At 39.0% G+C, this 21,523-nt stretch overlaps 1 long non-coding RNA gene across 1 annotated transcript; it reads right to left on the reverse strand.

The window, feature by feature from the left end:
• Positions 1 to 2,379: 2,379 nt before the first annotated feature.
• Positions 2,380 to 19,555, reverse strand: LOC307014121. The gene is made up of 3 exons (XR_013801162.1): positions 19,456 to 19,555; positions 13,022 to 13,135; positions 2,380 to 12,546 (listed from the first exon to the last, which is right to left on the reverse strand). It is a non-coding gene; the product is annotated as an uncharacterized lncRNA (long non-coding RNA).
• Positions 19,556 to 21,523: the final 1,968 nt, after the last annotated feature.

The following is a 21,523-nucleotide window of genomic DNA, read 5'->3' on the forward strand; positions in this document are numbered from 1 at the left end:
AGGGTGTTCAACGAATCACTTGAATCGTCTAATTAACTCGAAACACCTGCAAGGGTTTCCTGAGCCTTGAAAAACACTCAGCTTGGTTCAGTAAACTAAATCACAAGTATGGGGAAGACTGCTGATCTGACTGCTGTCCAGAGGACCGTCATTGACACCCTCCATCAGGAGGGTAAGACACAAAAAGAAATTTCTCAAAGAGCAAGCTGTTCACAGAGTGCAGTTTCAAAGCACATCCACAAAAAGTCTGTTGGAAGGGGGAAATGTGGCAGGAAACGCTGCACAACTAAGAGAGATGACCGCAGCCTTAACAGCATTGTGAAGAAGAGTCGCTTCCAGAATTTGGGGGAGCTTCAAAGACAGTGGACTGAAGCTGGAGTCCAGGTATCAAAAGTCACTGTTCACAGACATGTCCGGGAAATGGGCTACAATAGCCGTATTCCCATGGTCAAGCCACTTCTGAACTCAAGACAACGGAAGAGGCGTCTGACTTGGGCTAAGGAAAAGAAGCACTGGACAGTTGCACAGTGGTCCAAAGTCCTCTTTTCAGACGAAAGCAAGTTTTGTATTTCATTTGGAAGTCAAGGCGCCAGAGTCTGGAGAAAGGCTGGAGAGGAGCAAAATCCAAGTTGCTTGAAATCCAGTGTGAAGTTCCCACAGTCAGCGATGGTTTGGGGAGCCATGTCAGCTGCTGGTGTTGGTCCACTGTGTTTCATCAAGCCCAGAGTAAATGCAGCTGTGTACCAAGAGATTTTAGAGCACTACATGCTTCCGTCTGCTGAAAAGCTCTATGGAGATGAGGAATTCATTTTCCAGCATGATCTGGCACCTGCCCACAGTGCCAAAACCACCAGTAACTGGTGTACTGCCCATGGCATTACTGTCCTCGATTGGCCTGCAAATTCCCCTGACCTGAACCCCATAGAGAATATGTGGGGTATTGTGAAGAAGAAGCTGAAAGACACCAGACCCAACAATGCTAATGAGCTAAAGGCCGCTATTGAAGCATCCTGGGCATCCATAACACCTCAGCAATGCCACAGGCTGATTGCCTCCATGCCACGCCGCATTGATGCAGTAATCCGTGCAAAAGGATTCCCAACTGAGTACTGAGTGCATTAATGGACATTTTCAAATGTTTGATTGTGTTTTGCTGTTATAAATCTTTTTTTTTTACTTGGTCTGAGGAACTATTCTAATTTTTTGAGATAGGATTTTTGAGTTTTCTTAAGCTGTATGCCATAATCAGAAATATTAAAATAATAAAAGGCTTGCAATATTTCAGTTGATTTGTAATGAATCCAGAATGTATGACATTTTTGTTTTTTTAATTGCATTACAGAAAATAAAGAACTTTATCACAATATTCTAATTTTCTGAGACAGTCCTGTATGTTTCCCTCTGCATATTGGACGTTTATGGTGTTGTATGTTCTTTATGTTAAAACCAATACAATATTTTAAATACAGGAACATTTAAACAAAAACAAAAAACCCTAAGAGATGAAACCGGTGAAATTAGGTTTTTACTTTCTTTCATCTTTAACTTGAAAAAATACACCTGGAATTCAATTACATACTTTACCAAAGTATAACCATCTACATTTTTCAAGTAAACGTTATTGGAGTAAAAGTTATTTAAAAAAAAAAAAACTAGGTGATTAACACTAATTTAATAATTGGTAATCCATCTCTCTCCATTTATTCCATATTCATCTTTATAGACCATTTTAGATGGTTGTGTACAGTACAGTTAAAAGTAACAATTAAAATCTTTAACTTTGAAGGCACAACCCCTTGACCTCAGTGTTCCGGCTGTTTGAAGATCATTTTAATGGTCAGTCTTCATCAAAGAAAAATTACTGTTAAACATTCTATGTGCTTTATTCACACGTATTACTGATATGCAAAGTGTTTTAAAATGGCTTTGGCTAAAGTTGTACAATATGTTGTAAACAGACTCTTTCCATCATTTCCTTTTTTCCCCATTTGGCCTATGTGATGAGAATCCAATGGAATGAGATGCAGATATATGTAGTTAGTGGCATCTTTCTGGTTTATAAGCTGTGTGGAGTGTGGAAGGCCTTTGCTGCCCCTAAAGGAAATAAAAAGAATGCTGCTGGTGTAGGGCACCAGCTTCGGTCTATTTTATGTATTACATCAACAAGTTAACTGTCATAACCTCACTCAACCTAAAACTTGTATTGCTGGACTTCAGGATATGATATTATTTAAAATAAAACATTGTGTGTTAAATACTCTTAAAAGCAGTGATGCTCAAATATGAAAGATCAGATAAATTGACACTAAGCAAATAAGTCATAAACCTATCCTATATACATGTTCATTGGATTTGTAAAGAACAAAGAAGTAGACAGGATACATGAACATTCTTTATATCAAACATGTGGTGAAATCAAAATGAAAAAAAAACTAATCCATCAAGATACAGGTATTTTTTAATTTCTACATTGTTGTTGTATTAGCAGATTTATTAAGTACTAACACTTATCTTCACCAATTTACACCACCACTGAAAAAATAAGTATACAAAATCTTGAAAATGTCACTCATCAAATATTTTTGGAAAAATAGAGAAAACATAAAAATAGAAACAAAAAATATGGACATATGAACAAAATGCCCAAATGAAGGAAAACAAGGCTGGAATGTTTAAGAATAAAAGCACAATAATCTTCTTTCTGCCAAGTAAAGTTAAGCGTCAGGATATCGAAGTTCACATTTTTACACATTTGGAAATTACCAAAAGTGGGCCACTGGCAAAAAATAAAAAAAGAATAAAGAACAATTGTTCATGCTTCAACATATAATATGTAATAGCCGTATGCATTTAAACACTTTAATCATACATCAATATTTGTGGACACTTTGAGTCTTTGTATTTACATTGAGATATTTAAAGTATACATTACAGCAAGACATTAAGACATTACTGCAAGATCATCAAGTTCATTCTACACCAACAATTAATACATTTGCATTACAATAAGGCAGCTAATGGCATTTTTTAATGCAAAACAAACATACCATTTATGTTAACCCTGGTAGATACCTGCTGCACTTTCATTGACCACCATAATGGTATAAGTCAACAGGCACATTATCTTCCTCTTCTTTGATTAATGTGCTCTCATTGCCATGACCTATTGTAACCATGGAGTATTCCTGGGATTCATCTGTTTCCGCTGGGACTGAATACTCAACATTTTCAAACTCCCATTCTGTATTTAAGTTACAAGCTGTGTTTGGATGTGTAACGGACCCTTGTGGTGCACCCAGGGTGTAGTACTGGACATTCTCATTTTCTGGTTCTGTTTTGTGTCTTTCAGAATCTGGCAATGCAGTCATTAACGTATATCCAAGAGCTCCTGTAGGTTCACCTGGGACAAAATGCGCAACGTCCTCAGGGTTTGACTCCGTTTTGACATCATCATGAAGAGGACAATATTTTTCCTCTGAGTCCGGTTCTGGTTTTATATTTCCATAACATGGATGCCAATCCTCCTCTTTGATTTGTAAGTTTCCCTGGAGAGGACTGCCACAACCATCACCCACTTGGTTCCCATTGTTTTGGACAATCTTCCTAGGATCGCTTTGTACCTTTGTGCCATCACGAAGGATCCAATCTTTTGTTTTGTAGCCTTCGAGAAAATGGACACAACTAACACCTGAATGGTATTTCACTTGGCGCACAAAACGACCAAAAGGCCGACATTGCTTATTTTGGCTCTTCTCGAGATGACTTGGTGAAGCAAATAAAAATGGCAATTTGAAGATCTTGTTTACCTTACTGTATCTGTCATAACCTCTGAGCATGGCTTGGACTTTGGTCGTTACAGCTATTGAAAACTCCCAGCTTCTTTTATGTTGGGAGCTAATATCAAAGTTATAGTCAAGGATGTCATACCAAGTGCTTGGCAAATAGTGTCCTCTTTTTGTTTGTGTATATTTATTTATCTCCGACACTACAGCTTGGGTCAATAGCCTCAAGTGCAGTTTTTCTTTCTCTCCGGATTTTGTTACATCCAAATCCAAACCTATCTCCGTGCAATTGGGATAACAGATCACCTGACTGCAACGCATCGTATTTCTTTTTTTTCTATTGTATTGTATCTTATAAGGATTATCACTTGTCTTCGTGTCTTTTTCCTTCTTTGTTTGAAGTGCCAGCTTTCTTTTTTCACTAACCTCCCTCCATGCAGCATCCTGAATCCGATCTCGCCAAGTCGATTTACAAGTTGGAGGTTGTCTCTGAGAAGACTGAAATGGAATTTCAAAGACCTCATTAAACCAGTCAGGCCCAACTTTCTTTGGGGCTAAAGAGTAGAACAAATGTGCAGGACTTGTACCCTGCAAGTCAATGTTAAAGTTGTGTTCAAGGATATCAACAATGATGTCACCCTTTGTTCCACACAATGATCTGGCAAAACCAACCACTTCCAACATAATTTTGCGAGTCAGTACCTTGGTGTCAAGTTTATCTCTTGCTTGGTCTTTGTCAACAAACAGGTTCAAACCTGTGTTCTTGCAAGCAGGAAAGTATTCCATTATCATCTCCTCTATTGCAGAGAAGGAAGAGGACTGAACCTTTTCAGGCTTTGGTGCTGTGCAGTTTGCATCCCCAGAGACAGCGTCCACCCTGGTATGTGTTGGTGGATGATGCATGTGACTAGGGTTAGAGTCAACCTGACAAGTCTTATGACTTCTTTCTTGAAAGCATTTGGGGCAATATTTTGTAGGATTTTTTAGGCATATCAAGGCAGGCAGTTCAAAGGGCTTATTCACAGAGTGCATTTTCATCCCTATTACTTGGTTCCTTATGCTTGCCAATAGTTGCTCTTTATAGGCCTCGCGATACAGTTCATTTTTTAAATCAAGAGGAAAATTATACTCCAATATCTCTGTGATGAAGTGCTTTTGGTCTGATATCAGTGCTGTGGCAAACGTATTCAATTCAACCATGATGCCATTGGTCAGTGATTTTGGGTCGAAGTTTAGTTTTTCTCCAGATCCTACATTGAAATCAATGCCTAAAGTCCTGCATCTAGAGTAAGAATATAATGGACAATGTTCAGTATGAGGTGTTGAGAGAATTTGCTGTATACGATTTTCCCGCACTTTCCACAGCTTTAAATCTAGTTCATTTTTAAGTTCAACCGCAGAACTGCCTACTTCTTGGCATGTGATAGCAGTATGGGATGAACCAGCACTACATCCATCTGTATTAAGGTTGTTCTTTAATTTCAGTTTCCCCCAAAGATGTTCTTTTCCTAGTTTCTTTGGTCTCTTGAAGGGATTCACATAGAATGTTAGATTCCTTTGCTCCACTGTAGCATGAATTCGGGCAACAATGCTTCTGGCAAGGTCAGGATCTCCACTTTGCAAATGAAAATCAAAGTTGTGTGTAAGAATGTCAAGACAAATCTGCTCAAAAGTCCCACACAACTTTTCTGCAAAGTTTGTCACTTCAGCCACTGATCCATTTGTCAGTTTGTTGATGTCCAGTTTTTTATTTGGTTGATGATTGTTAACATTTAACTTCAGACCTATATCCTGGCAGAAGGGATAGAGATCTACACCCTTCTGTGAAAAATGTTTTGACGTTTTAGCTTGTGAATGAGCTGGGAACCCGGGAGCAACATCACACTCTTCCATTTTCAATATGTTGCCGAGTTGAGGTTTTATATCGCCCATACCAGGGAAAATAGGAAGTACACAAATCTCATTTGAGAATTTGATCGCATCTTTAGAGTTTTCCAGCATTCTCACTCGATTCATAATTTCCAATGTGAATATGTTTCGCTGGTATTCACTCTGCAAGCCGAAATTAAAGTTGTGTTCAAGAATCTCCATGATGAAATCCTGCTTGGAAGAATTCATTGCTACGGCAAATGTTGCAACTTCAAGCAGATGAGTGTCTCGCAAATTGTCAACCCTAATATTTTTCTTTGCACCAAATCCAACAAGGAATTCAAGACCTGATTTCTTTGAGTTGTTGAATGGACCAAACTCGAATGTTGAGAGGATTTTTCTTACACGGTTAGCACGCAACTTCCACAAGTTGTTTTCTGTTTCCATTTCTTCTTGTTTCACGTCACATTTGTTTGGTGTATTTCTTGTAGTTTGTTTTTGCACTTCAACTCCAAAACACCCTCTTTCCATTGGTTGATTAGCAAAGGGTGGGTTAAGGTTTGAGTTCTCCGTTTCCATTTCTTCTTGTTTCACATCACCTTTTTTTGGTTCATTTCTTGTAGTTTGTGTTAGCTGATCAACTCCGCAACGCCCTCCTTCATTCGATTGATTAGCAAAGGGTTTGTTTACGTTTGAGTTTACATTTTGTAAACTGGATGAGATGTCATCGGAGGTGAAGGAAGGCACGGGACGACCCAGACAACTTGATTCTAATTGTCCTGGAAAGTCTGAGCTTAGAAAACAACCATTTGTTTTGTGATTCTGAATGCCTAGGTTGTCTGAATCTGTCATTTCGACTGAGTCTAGATCAGACTCTTCTAGAGGACAAGTGTAGTTTTTTGCTCTTGTTTTCTTTGTTTGCAGTGCAAGCTTTCTTTTCTTGTGAGTAGTTTCCTGTTTGCGGGCATACTGACGAAAAACATAGACTTCATTGAACCAGTCTGGTGTCGCTCTGTGAAAATACATCGTAGGAAAAAAATGTCTCCCCTGCATGCCAATGTTGAAGTTGTGTTCAAGGACATCTTTAATGATGCTAACTTTAGTCCCACACAGTTTTCTGGTGAATCTGGCAACTTCATTCATAATCCCATATGTCAATACAGGTCGATCCTTTTTAGATTTTGGTTGGTGTTCGTCTGCAAACAGCATAAAACCATTTTTTTGGCAACAACGGTAGCTGTCCATTATCGTTTCCTCTCTTCCATAGAAGGTAGAAGACCGATCCCTTACAGTCTTTTGTCCTGTGTAGTTTGCATCATCAGAGACAGCGCCCGCCGTGGTACGAGTACGAGGATGATGTATATGACTAGGGTCAAAGTCATTCTGAAAAAGCTTAGGACTTCTTTCTTGAAAGCATTTGGGGCAATATTTTGAAGGATTTGGTAGGCACATCAAGTCAGGCAGACTTGAAGGCAGTTCAAAAAGAGTATTCATCAACCGAGGTTTGGAAAATCTCTTGACATTCATTGGTGTTACTTTTTTCCATACTTGCTGTGTAAAGGCACTGCGATACAGCTCATTTTTTAAATCAAGATTCAAATTATACTCCAGTATCTCTGTGATGAAGTGCTTTTGAGCTGATAGCATTGCTGCAGCAAAGGTGTTTATTTCAACCATGATACCATTGGTCAACAATTTGGGATCAAGATTTTGTTTTATTCCAGATCCTACATTGAAATCAATGCCTAGTTTCTGACATCTAGAAAAAGAATAAAGTGGGCAATGTTCTTCATGGGGTACCGAGAGAATTTGCTTAATGTGATTAGCTCGACATTTCCACAACTTCAAATGTAGCTCATCTTGCTGTATAGTAGATCTGCCTACCGGTCGGACTATTTCCACAGACTGAGAAGATCCATCACCACATGCATCTAAATGTGGGTTCCTCTGGCAATCAAGTTTTACAATTGTTGTAGAGTCTTTTGTGGTGTCCTTTCCAGTTATATGAATTGCACAATTTAATAGATTCTGCTTATCCACTATAAAAGGAATCCGTGCAAGAATATCTCCGGCAAGGTCAGAATCTCCACTTTGGAAATCCAAGCAAAAGTTGTGTTTGAGGATGTCAAGACATATCTGGGCAAATTTTCCACACAACTTTTCTGCAAAGTTTGTCACCTCAGTCATTGATCCATTGGAGAGTTTGTCAATATCCAGTTTTTTATTTTGCTGTGGATTGTACACATTTAGTTTCAGACCTATTTCCTGGCAGAAGGGATAAAGTTCAAAACTTTTCTGTGAAATATGTTCTGAAGTGTTAGCTTGAGAATGAGGTGGGAGCAGCGTAGAAAACTCTTCTATTTTCATTATGGTGCCGAGTTGAGGTTTTACATTGCCCATACCAGGAAGCTCAAAAACCTCATTTGAGAATTTAATTGCATCTTCACAATTTTCCAGCTCTCTCACTCGATTCATAATTTCTAATGTGAATATATTCCGCTGGTATTCACTTTGCAGGCCAAAGTCAAAGTTGTGCTCAAGAATCTCCATGATGAAATCCTGCTTGGATGAATTCATTGCTATGGCAAATTTAGCAACTTCGAGCAGATGACTGTCACGCAACTTGTCAACACTGATGGTCTTCTTTGCACTAAATCCAACATTGAATTCAAGGCCACATTTCACTGAGTCGTAGAATGGACTAAACACGAATGTTGAGAGGATTGTTCTTACACGGTTAGCACGCAACTTCCACATGTTGTTCTCTGCTTCCATTTCCTCTCGTTTCATGTCACCTATGTTTAGTGTATTTTTGGAAGTTTGTGTTTGCGCGTTAACTTCACAACATCCTCCCTCATTCGTTTTATTTGCATTTGAGTTTACAGCTGGTAAACTGGATGAAATGTCATCTGTGGTGTGGAGAGGTGCAAGAATAACAAGACATCTTGATTTTAATTGTCCTGGAATGTCAAAGCTTAGATAATTATTTGGATTGTTCAAGTTATCCTGAATGTCACAGTTCCCTGAATCTGTGAATTTCTCTGAGTCTAGATCAGACTCTGCTAGAGGACAAGTGTAGTCGTCTACTCTTTCTTTCTCTGTTTGCAGTGGAAACGTTCTTTTTTTGACAGTAGTTTCCTGTTTGCTGGCATATTGATGAATAACATAAACTTCATTGAACCAGTCTGGCGTCAGTGTTTGATATGGAATCGTAGGAGAAAAATTTCTCCCCTGCATGCCCATATTGAAGTTGTGTTCAAGGACATCTTTAATGATGCCATTTTTAGTCCCACACAGTTTTTTGGTGAATCTGACCACTTCATGAATAATCTCGTTTGTCAATACATTTGTGTCAAATGTATTTTTTGGTTTGTCTTTGTCCACAAACAGGATAAAACCAATTTCCTTGCAAGAAGGGTATTTGGCCATTATCGTTTCCTCTCTTCCTGAGAGGGTAGAGGACTGATCCCTTGCAGTCCTTTGTTCGGTGCAGATTGCATCACCAGAGATTATGTCCACCATTGCTAGTGGATGAAGATGATGCATGTGACTAGGGTCAGAGTCATCCTGAAAAAGCTTATGACTTCTTTCTTGGAGGCATTTGGGGCAATATTTTGTAGGATTTTGTAAGCACATCAAGTCAGGCAGTTGAAAAAGCTTTTTTTTTCGATAATCGCTAGAATCCATCGTCTTCAAATGTGATGCGTTAATTTTTCTCCATACTTGATGGGTGAAGGCACTGCGATGCAGCTCATTCCTTAAATCAAGATCACAATTATACTCCAGTATCTCTGTGATGAAGTGCTTTTGTGATGATATTAGTGTTGCAGCAAATGTGTTTAATTCAACGATGATGCCATTGGTCAACAATTCTAGATCAAGATTTTGTTTGAATCCAGATCCTACATTGAAATCAATTCCTAACTTCTTGCATCTAGAGAAAGAATAAAGTGGGCAATGTTCTTCATGAGGTACTGAGAGGACTTGCTCAATCTGATTAGACCGACATTTCCACAGCTTTAAATTCAGCTCATCTTGCTGTCCGAAATCAGTAGATCTGCCTACCTGTTGTTCTATCTTCACATTCTGAAGAGAATCAGCTTTACATGCATCTACCTTTTGGTTACTCTGGCAATCCAGTTTGACCATTATTGACGAGTCTTTTCTTGTGCCTGTTCCAAGGATTACACAATTTGATAGATTCTGCTTCTCCACTAGAAAAGGAATCCGTGTAAGAAAATGTCTGGCAAGGTCAGGATCTTCACTTTGAAAATCAAAGGAAAAGTTGTGTCTGAGGATGTCAAGACATGTCTGCTCAAATGTTCCGCACAACTTTTCTGCAAAGTTTGTCACTTCAGTAATGGATCCATTGGAGAGTTTTTTGATGTCCAGTTTTTTTGGTAGATGATTGTTAACATTTAGCTTCAGACCTATTTCCTGACAGAAAGGATAAAGGTCCAAACTTTTCTGTGAAATATGTTCTGTAGTGTTAGCTTGTGAATGAGGTGGGAACTCGGGAGCAACATCACACTCTTCCATTTTCAATATGTTGCAGAGTTGATGTTTAACATTGCCCATACAAGGACGAACAGGAAGTTCAAAAGCCTCATTTGAGAATTGAATTGCATCTTCACAATTTTCCAGCTCTCTCACTCGATTCATAATTTCTAATGTGAATATATTCCGCTGGTATTCACTTTGCAGGCCAAAGTCAAAGTTGTGCTCAAGAATCTCCATGATGAAATCCTGCTTGGATGAATTCATTGCTATGGCAAATTTAGCAACTTCGAGCAGATGAGTGTCACGCAAGTTGTCAACACTGATGTTCTTCTTAGCACTAAATCCAACATTGAATTCAAGGCCACATTTCATTGAGTTGTGGAATGGACCAAACTCGAATGTTGAGAGGATTTTTCGTGCACGGTTAGCACGCAACTTCCACATGTTGGTCTCTGTTTCCATTTCCTCATGTTTCATGTCACCATTGTTTAGTATATTTCTTGATGTTTGTATTTGCTCTTCAACTTCACAATGCCATCCTTTAAGTGGTTGATTTGCAAATGGTGGGTTTGCATTTGAGTTCTCTGTTTCCATTTCTTCTTGTTTCAAGTCACCTATGTTTAGTGTATTTTTGGAAGTTTGTGTTTGCGCGTTAACTTCACAACATCCTCCCTCATTCATTTGATTTGCATTTGAGTTTACAGTTGGTAAACTGGATGAAATGTCATCTTTGGTGTGGAGAGGTGCTTCTTGTTCCACGTCTGACTTGTTTGGAACATGTATTGGAGTCCGACATTTCTCCTCAACTCCACAATGCCCTCCTTCATTATGTTGACTGTATGTTGCAAGTGGTGGAATCACATTTAAGTTATCAGTTGGTAAAGTGGATACAATGTAATTGGTGTTGAGGAAAGGCACATTAAGACAGTTTGATTCTGGTTTTCTAGGAATGTCGTAGCCCAGAGAACTTTTGGGGTTTTCTGACTGATTCTGTTTGCAAAAGTTTCCTGAATCTGTGGCTTTGTCCAAGATTAGTTGAGATGATCCCAGGGGATAAGAACAGTTTCCCTCTGTTCCCATTACTTCTTGCTCCATGTCACATATTTTGCCAGAGTCTGAGTCTGAATCAGACTTTCCTACAGGACAAGTGTGACAATAATCTCCCTCTGCTGTTCTAGTGCTATACAAATGAGTGTGATAAGAGAGTGTGTTTGTTTCCATGTCTCTTTTGCGCCTTTTGACTGCCTGTTTACTTTTTAAATCAGACTGCCTTCTTTTTGTCACTTCCTTAAACTGATATTGCGGAGCTTCCATATCAGACAGAGCTGTTTCTCTGTGTCTTTTGAAGGGATTTGTGTGGAATGAAAACGGCTCAGTTTTAAACTCTGGGCTTATTTTGGTACCAATGTTGAGAAATCTCGTTCTTTTCTTCAGCAAGTGCGATATCTTGAACAAGGCTCGACTTTTTTCTTGTTGACTTTTTAGATCAAGTTCAAAATTGTGCTCCAAAACATCCAGAACAATAGGGCTGTACGATGCAGTGAGAATTCTGGTGAAGTGAATTAACTCTAACATGATGCCCTTTGTCAACAAACCTGGCTCTAGACTTTGTTTTGACCCAAAATCAAAGTTCAGACCAATTTTCTCACAAAAGGGAAACAACTTGGAAAAATCATCATCTTTTTGTTTCTCTGCTGGCTGTGCTTCTGAAAACTTGAATTCATCTTCAAAGGCACTGTCATCACTTTGTGCCCTATCCGTCTCTTCCAAGAGACTTTCTGCCTTAATGCAATCTTTGGATGTTGCGTGTGAACACTGTAATTCATCTTCATGTTCCCAATCATCAGTGTCATCCGTCTCCACCAGGATACTTTCAGTCTTATGCTTTGTGGATGCCATGTTCGGTTCATTGCTGCTCGAGAATTCTGGATTACATGGTGTGTCAAAGAGAGTGAAAACTTCATTTTTATCTTTAGGAGGTTTCCTAATCAAGTTTTTAACTTTGTGCATAATTCGAGATGTAAAATCAATCCGCTGTTGATCATTTTCCAAATCAAGATCGAAATTGTTCTCTAAAATGTTTGTGAAAAAATGCCTTTTACTCTTGTTTACTGTTTTAGCAAAGTCACAGACCTCAAGTATGACCCCATTTGTCACTAAACCTATATCCAGTTTTTGATGGTTGTTGGATGCTACATTAAAATCCAATCCAATCCTATTGCTGCAATGGAAAGGTTCTGGATGTCTCGAATATTTGTCTACACACATAATGCGCCACTGCCATACTTTGTTGGCATCCATCTTTTTGTTTTGTTCTTCAGACAGCAGTTGTCCCTGTTTTCCATCTGCAGTGAATTCACCTACTGTTCTTCTTTGCCTTGTATGTTTTCTTTTCCTGTATTTAGTTAGAAAAAAGAATGAAATTATATACAAATGAATCACACAATTTTTTAACCAATGTATTAATTATATAATATTTATCAGACTAAAATACCAGATATCTGACACTTAGACCCTTAGTTTCTCAAAGTACTCTGGTTACTTGTGATAGGCATTAGGCAATATCTTTGACATAATGATAATTTCTTTTGCTCTTATTTCTTTAGATAAAACTGATTTGCCAAGCAGCATGTTTAGTGGATAATGTATCTTTGATTCATTTTATAACTGTGAAGCTTATTTAATTTGAATATTTTGGAAATTTTGCAGATATCTTTATAGTATTTGTCATATTTTAATTTAATTTATTCTACTACCATACATTTTTTGACTTTAAGGGGCATTTTCTTGTACACTAAATGAATACTAACTTTTCAAAAAACACAATTCTACTTGCACCAAATTTATATAGATTTCATCTTGCTACATACCTTGTAAGACATTCATCTTGAATAAAAGCTTTTCCAAGTTTTCTAGGCCACACTGAATGTCTGCTTCCTATGTGGTCATCTTCCAGACAGCAACGAGACTCTTCTGGTACAGTGCTACCATGGATGAAAAAAACATTTAAAGACATGTTGAACAGTGGTGAAGGAAGTATTCATAATTATTCCTTTGGTAAAAGTTGTACAATTACAATTTAGAAACACTCTGTTACAAGCTGGAACCCTGAATTCAAAATGTTAAGAACTAAAGTATAGGCAACAACATATACTCAAACGTACTCCAAGTTACAGTACTTATTAAAATCAAAACATTATAATACTGGATACAAATAAGTGATTCTTAGCATGAATCCATCAGCGATCAGTCTACTAATGTTAGAAGGAACAAGAAAACAATCTTGGATGTAGGCAGAGGTGGAAGAAGAACTCAGATCTTGTTCCTAAGTAAAAGTAGAAATACCAAAGTGTAAGAATACTTCTACAAGTCAAAGTCCTGTATTGCAAAATGTTACTCAAGTAAAAGAATAACACATTTTAGCATCTAAATATAGTTAAAGTATCAAAAGTAAAAACACTCATTATGCAGATTGGCCAACATCACACTCGTTTTGATTATAATTATTGATGTGTTTATCAAGCTGGTTAAGGTGGCACTAATTAGTGTGAATGCTGTGCAACAGCATCTTTATTCTTCAACTTATTTCGACCAACGTTTGCCGTTTAACTCCTTCAGTATACTTTCAGCTACAGAAACCATTCAAATATTAAAATGTTCAGCTCCTTCAGGACATGAATGCTATGACTTCAGGGCTCTACAGTAACTGTTGCCATGTTGCCATTGGTAACCATTCAGAAAAAATGTAAACCACTTCTTGTTCTTTGGTTGCCATCAGTGGCAACCAGTTTTTTACATAAAGAAATAAGGACAGCAAACAGCAAAATGTTAATGTTAATTATTTGTTGTATTAAGAGTGATATTTCATTATTGTTGTGACCAGTCGGAGCCTGATACTAAAGTTGCACGTGCATTGGTGTGATTACGGAGCCAGAAAGCAATGGACGTTTACTCGCGTGCTCCGTGTATTTGTTTTACAAAAAATGGCGAAGCAAATTAAGTTGTTTGACTGTGGGGTAAAAAGTTCGGCCATCCCGTCAACATCTCAAACAAATGTTCAAAGTGATTCAACTGATAAAGCGCAAGTTGAAGCCGAACGAAAAGCAAAGAGGAAATGGGTAAAGTATTGGGAGGCGAAACATTCTGCTACGTTGTCCATTCACTTCTGGTAAAAGTTCCTTCAAAATAAGAGTCCCAATCTTATTACTACCAAAATAAAAGTGCAAAACGAAACTTTACAATAATAATAATAATAATAATAATAAATTAGACTTGTATAGCGCTTTTCAGGAAACTCAAAGACACTTTGACATTGAATTACAAAAAAAAAAAAAAAAAAACACAAACAAAGAAAAATACAAAAAGAGATAAACGAAACAGAAAATAGGGGGGGGGGGATGGTCAGTGGTTGAATGCAGTGTTGAACAGGTGGGTTTTGAGTGATGTTTTGAATGCTGTGAGGGAGGAAGAATCTCTGATGGATTGTGGTAGTGAGTTCCAGAGGCTGGGTGCAGCAACGGAGAAGGCTCTGCCGCCCCAGGACTTGAGGCTGTTCCGGGTGGGGAGGGACAGGAGGTTGTCAGTAGCAGAGCGGAGGGAGCGAGTGGGAGTGCAGTGTTTCCCACAGATCTGTAATATACTTGGGGGGGTGGTGGTAGCGGGGGGATGCAACAACATTAACCTTTCTGTTGGTCGCTTGTTAGCAGACCTTTCACGTGATGGCAGAGCTAACAGGTACAGGCAGGGCCCATAGTGATAGCCCAGTGTTTCCCCTATATACAAATAGCGGTGGCGCAACGCTGGTAGCTCTGGGAGGGGAAAACATTTGTTTGACCGTTGGCGGCCGGTCATCCTAATTTTTGGCCTTGATGTAACAACATTCATAATTAAGTAAATGTAACACCCTTTTCACCCCGGTTACACTAGTTTTGGGGTTTTAATTATTATTAAACTGTGAATATTCACTCATAAATACAAAATATAATAAAATAAACATTAAGGTGCAGCATTTTGATGAACTGAAATAATCTGTATTTGAACTGCACTGTACTAAGCAGCCAGTTTGACATTATGACTTGCTTGTCATTGTATTTTCATGTTTGTTTTAAGAAAAATGAACTTGTCCACATTGCTTGCCGACAGGACAGATCTGCTGGCACTAACAATGTCTCCTGCTGTGGAGGACACCCTCTCGCTAGGGACAGAGGTAGCAGATACAGCCAGGTAGCGCTTTGCTAACATGGCAATATAAGGATATTTGGCGTTAGTAATAGCTTTGGCTCGGTCTAAACTTTTTGCGAGTGGTGGAGGCTTAAATGCTAGTGGGAGTTGGGTTTGCACTTCAGTCTTTTTTCTTTCGGTACCGGTGATATTCACGTTCGGGTGATGCCTTTTCAAATGAGTGTGCACTGTGCAAGTTTGATGTATTGCCAACCGCGTAAACCAATTTTAGTTGAACAATGCCGACAAACCGCTTTGGTTCGGTCCACCTGTCTTTGTCCGTCATCCCTGTACGTAACTGCGAAACCAAAATGTTCCCAAGCCGGAGACTTCAATGATGCTGGAGGATTTTCGAGCTCAACTTTATCTGCGTTCGCCATTTCGACAGTTCCTCAAATTACTGACTACATTTGAACGCATCCCTGTGAACAGCTCTCATAGTATGCCTCTCGTCCAATGAAATTACTTTCTCGCTCTAAGACGCGTTGAACCCAATGTGAGCAAATTACTCTGAATGCTGCGGCACAGCACCTGAGATTACTTCCAAAAAGTTGTTCACGTTCTCAATTTTAGTTCTTAATAATTTCAGTACGCGTACCGTTACACCCCTAATATATAAGAATGAATGAAAAATCTCTACAAAAGACAAATACACTACAAAAACAGAAACTTATTGACATAGGTAATATACGTCAAAATGGCTTCAAATGTATTCAGTATTGAATGAACATGTTTGAATTGGGGGGTGCACGTCACATCCTCTAGGGGGGTCCGGGGAAGATTTTTTTTGAACATTTTAAAGTAAAATGCTTCAATCTGGTGCACTTTGAGCACAGAATTACTAGAGACCTGGGGCCGTATTCACAAAGGATCTTAGGGCTAAAAGTAGCTCCTAACTGGCGAATTTAGGAGAAACTCCTAAGCATAATGGGCGTGTCAGTCTTAAATTTAGGACTCCTAATTTTATTCACTAAGAGCAATTCACAAAGTATTTTAGGCCTAAAAGTAGCACCTAAGTTTAGGAGAGCTTAAAAGTCCTCGAGAGGACTCCTATCTCAGTAAGACCTATTCACAAAGAATCTGAAAATGGCTGCGAGACGAAATGTTTTGGAGACAATGGAAGACTGTGAATTGATCAAGAGATATAGGCTAAATCGTGAGGGTATCAAACTTGTTGTGGAATTAGTGCGGGTGCAATAACATCCCCGACTAACAGGAATAACCCTATTAGTCCGGAAATAAAATGTTTGGCAACACTACGATATTTAGCAACAGGGAAAATGCAACTTTGCAATGCCGACGATTTAGGAATATCGCAACCATCAGTCAGCCGTGCCAGAAACCAAACCATCAACGCGCTCTCTAGACCACATATCATCCAACAGTTTATCCGGTTTCCTTTGGACAATCAACAACTACACAGGATCAAAGCCAACTTCATGGCAATTGCAGGTATGCCCGGTGCTATTGACGGGACGCACATAAAAATAATTGCGCCTTCAAAAGATGAGGACGTGTTCGTCAATAGAAAGAAAGTACATTCCATCAACACGCAGATTGTTTTCATTCATCATGATAGGGGGACTTGAACGGCGGTATGGGCTGTTATTGAAAGTGTTTAAGTGCTGGAAAATATGCTCATTGGATAATAGTTTGCAGGGTGCTTTTAATTGCCCCCTTGATTTAATGCAATTTACGTATTTTTATTGTTTGCTCTCTCTCTTTAACGTGCATATACAACGTCATTATCGTGGTCTGCACAAACTTGTCATCATGCGTGTATTCTGCTAACTGCACTGTCCATAACTATTTGATAGGAATACATTTCTAGCCTAGGCTATTTCCTTGTTTTTTTGTGATTTAGTGGGCTCGTTTGTGGGATGTTGCGGATGAGTTTCACCGAGACCGCCTGCTCTGAACAACCAATCACCGTACTAACCGCTTCTAAACTCATGCACGAGAATCGCCGTAATCCATAGCAACGGCGCGTCACTCTTAGTTCACTCTTAGTGATTTATCCTTAGTATGAGTAGGTCTCAGCGGCTTTGTGAATAACTTTTAAGAAAAAACTCCTACGTAAAATGTTTTAGCGCGAGTTAGGAGCACTCCTAGCGGTAAGATAAAATGCTTTGTGAATACGGCCCCTGATCTAGGGGGTACAACTCTAAAACACCCATATGAAAAAGATCGGTTTACATTTTAATAATCAAATAAGTATGTGAACATAACCAATAACCTACCATAGCCAATAACAAATAAATGTAACTCTTTTTGTTGTTCATTCATATCTTATTTTACCTAGTTAACGTTTATTTATTCATGCATATTTTTGTATCCCTCCAACTTTACAAATATTTTTGGTTTACTGTCCTATAGTATACATTTGGAATGATTTCAAACCTGTTTTTATTTATCCTAATAATTATAAAGGAGTGCCTTGGAAATATGTGTTTACATCATTTGTGGTCAATACGTTTGAGACGCACTGAGATGACTTAGACCATGGGTCGGCAACAGGCGGACCGCGGTCCGGACCCAGACGCCGACCTATAAGGACCCGGTCTCGGACCTATAATCAATACATTACACTTTTGGTAACGAGCATTGTCCGCATCGAGACGGGTAAAGTTTAACCACAACTCGGAGCGTGTTCTCTCCGCCATCTCCTTCGTGTGTGTGTTGCTGCATGTAGCAGCTGCGTGTGTGTAAACTGCCCCGCCCCCTCGCACACAGACGGGGATTGGAAAGATCTAAAATACTAAACATAATCATAGACGCATTTTGCTGTCTCTTTGCATATTAGAAACGGAGTTGGCGACGCTAAAACTGCAATATAATGTTTGTGTAGCAATAATACATATGACAGATATTTTTTACATGTCTCTCTCCAGTACCGACCGATAACGTCGGAGCTTAATGGTACCACGGTCTTTAATAATTCAGCCTTGGGGCCCGTTTAATACCGGGACTCTGTACCCATCCCTACACATGACTGGCTCGGCGGCCACAGGTTGTTTATCCTTGACAGTCGCATAGTGGGCACACACTGAGAGTCTTTTCATATTCAGCAAATGTGTACACGCTTCACTGCAGACCTCAAGAAGAAATAAAACTTAAAGTCACTCACGGCAAAACTTACGTTACTTACTAATTTACTCACGTTAAAAAAATGCACTCCCTATTCCATTGTCATGAAGGTGGAATCTAACTATATCCAGAATAAGTTTGATTGGATCCAGGCTAGAAACATGTTTATTTCTGCTGTAAAGTTGGGCATTTTAACATGGGGGTCTATGGGAGTTGCTCCTTACTGCATCCATCCCCTGTTGGACACTAGAGGAACTTCAGTTTGTGGCACTTCCTTCTGGGCTTCCCGTCTCTGCGCTATAACGCGCTGATTGGCTGTGATTGGCACCCACAGCTACGCCACTGACCAAACATTCCCTCTCAAGTCAGAACTGAGGTCACAAAAAATAAGCAGTCTCAGAGCCCAACATGATCTGTCCACCAGTATCAAAATTAAAACTAAATATCGTTCCAGGGCAGGCTAACCGAGGTTAACCAATCAGCACCTGCATGTGTGTATGAGAATTGCCCTGACACCATTTCAGCCCAGATTTAAACTCCTGGTGTTATGCCCCTAATATGGGGAAAATATAAGACAAAGGAAACAGAGACGATGTTAGCTTGCTTCAAGTCTTATGTATTATGCCCGCCAACAACATGGTACACATAGCACGCTGTATAATACAGAACATGGATTCTTGATATAAAACAACCACTAACAATGCACGTACTGCAAACATACATCCAATTTAACATACAAGATGTCACTTTTTAAATGCACAGTACAAACATACATATCCAAATTAACACCCAAACTCCCCTTCTTGGAGCTAAACTACACTATCATAGCTAGCTGCGCTAGCATAGCTAACGGCGCTCGCAAAGCTAGCATACACAGCTACAACAATTACAGAACCTAGAGAAACCCTCCAAAAATACCTCTAACAACTATCACTATTCACATTAATATTATACACAGTCAGTCTACATATATAACGTTTCTCACGGATGAACTCACCTAATATGGGGAAAATATAAGACAAAGGAAACAGAGACGATGTTAGCTTGCTTCAAGTCTTATGTATTATGCACCCGCGGCAAGCAACACGCGCCCTCTGCTGGACAGACCCGGAAGGTCATCAACCATGACTTATATCTATTACACTGGCAGGACAAGCTCAATTCTCGGACTGAATAAAACAAAGTGAGTGAGGGACTGCAATGTAAGAGGGAAAGAAAGAGACACTTTAAAAACAGTTAAATTGTTATGATGTCAGTGATGCAAACACAGGTATGGTGAAAAAAGAGAGAACTATTCGAAGCAGGAAAAAAACCGCGTAATATACCATCTGACAAAGGCCTGTGCTATGATGCTTCAATTAACTGGCTATTCTTTATAATATACTCAGATCAATAGGAGACAGAGATGTTAAGTTATAAATCAAGGGTTTTTATTATTATTTACAGCAGGGGTGGGGAACCTTTTTCCTTTCAATTTTTACAACATCCTCCGAGGGCCGTACAAATTATTGAACTCAACCTCTGCTTAAAAAAAATAAAATCACAGCCAATTAATTTGGCCTTTCTTTCATGCTGTGCAAAGAAAAAGCAACCTCTTGATCCAGATATCTTACTATGACTCGCGCATGCATGCATGTGCACGGTGTGGCATGACCACCAAAACTGAAAGATATGGACACAAGATGTGTGCAAATGTATTTAGTATCCATGTGAACATGATTTAAGTGGGGGGGACCTAACCTCCTCTAGGGGGGTCTGGGGGCATGCTCCCCCGGGAAGCTTTTTTTTTTTAAATATTGAAGTTAAAAGCATCAATCTGGTGCACTTTCAGAGCAACATGAGGAGATCTATGGATACATCTCTCAACACCCATTTGAAACAGAACTGTAAGCAGATTTTCTTTTTGGATATTTTACAAATCACTTATTTTTAACAACTTTTTTGTTACTGTCATATAGTATTTTATACCTGTTTTTCATTTAGTCTCTAATGTCTCATTAATAAGTATAATGATCATATCAAGGTGTGCCTTAACCTCACTGAGCTGAGGTTATTTGAGCCTCTCAGGAGAGAGCTCTCTTCCACCTGGTTGTAGAAAAGCTCTTTAAATTCGTTAGCATAGCTAGCTAACCAGATGCTAATAACAACAGATCGCCACTGTGCTTACAACTAAAGACACAGCCACGCAAACACTGCAGCATGTGTACAGCTCCTTATGGGTACTGCAATATTTGAAGAGCTGGAGCGGCTTTCCGGTGCTCTCCGTAAGCACGTCTAGTCTACACTCCTTTCAGACGAGACATAGCCAAGTGAAGACACGTTACGCTCGTGTTGTGTTCAAGGAACCTGTCCTTGGCCAGGAAAAACAGGCACTCGCTTGTTTAATTATTTTGCGATCTAGATTTCTTCTTCTTTTTTGAAGTGAGAAGTTGTCCGTCAGTCGGACGGACTAACGGACGGACCCCCCCCCCCCCCCCCCCCAAAACGAAAACTCTTCGGTTCTCCACGAATTACACAAGTCGCCCAAAGCAGCGTTAAAAAAGCGGGAGGCGCCGAAAAGCGACTAATTTGCATCACTGTATGATGTGTAAAGACTGATATTGTTCTAATCGGCTGAAACCGTTAGGTCATGATATGAAACGGTTAACAAAGAAAAAGCGAAACTCAAGCTGCTTCTACACTTCATTTTATTTATCTAAAATTAAGCACTTTTAACCTGTTAAACCCAGAGCCTGTTTTTCAGGTTTCAGGCTCGAAAATGACATTCCCAGAACAAATGACCATTATATTCCCTTCTAAAAGGGTTAAATTAAATCATATTTTTTCTCAAAGTAATGATAAACCTGTGAGTTGGATGTAGAAAAGTCAGATTCAATATAGATGTTTTTTTATTTTAAAGAAAATTCAGATTGAACATGGTAAAAAATTGTAAATTATAGTATCTGTCCAAAAAATATTTTGTACTTATAGTGAAAACTAACCTTGGATGATGGGTTTGTAGACTAAAAACTTTAGGAATTCAAAGTACAACATATTATAAGTACCCTGTATCAAGATTGATGCAA

This window comes from Notothenia rossii (assembly GCF_949606895.1).
Source record: "Notothenia rossii genome assembly, chromosome: 8".
NCBI classification, from domain to species: Eukaryota; Metazoa; Chordata; class Actinopteri; order Perciformes; family Nototheniidae; genus Notothenia; species Notothenia rossii.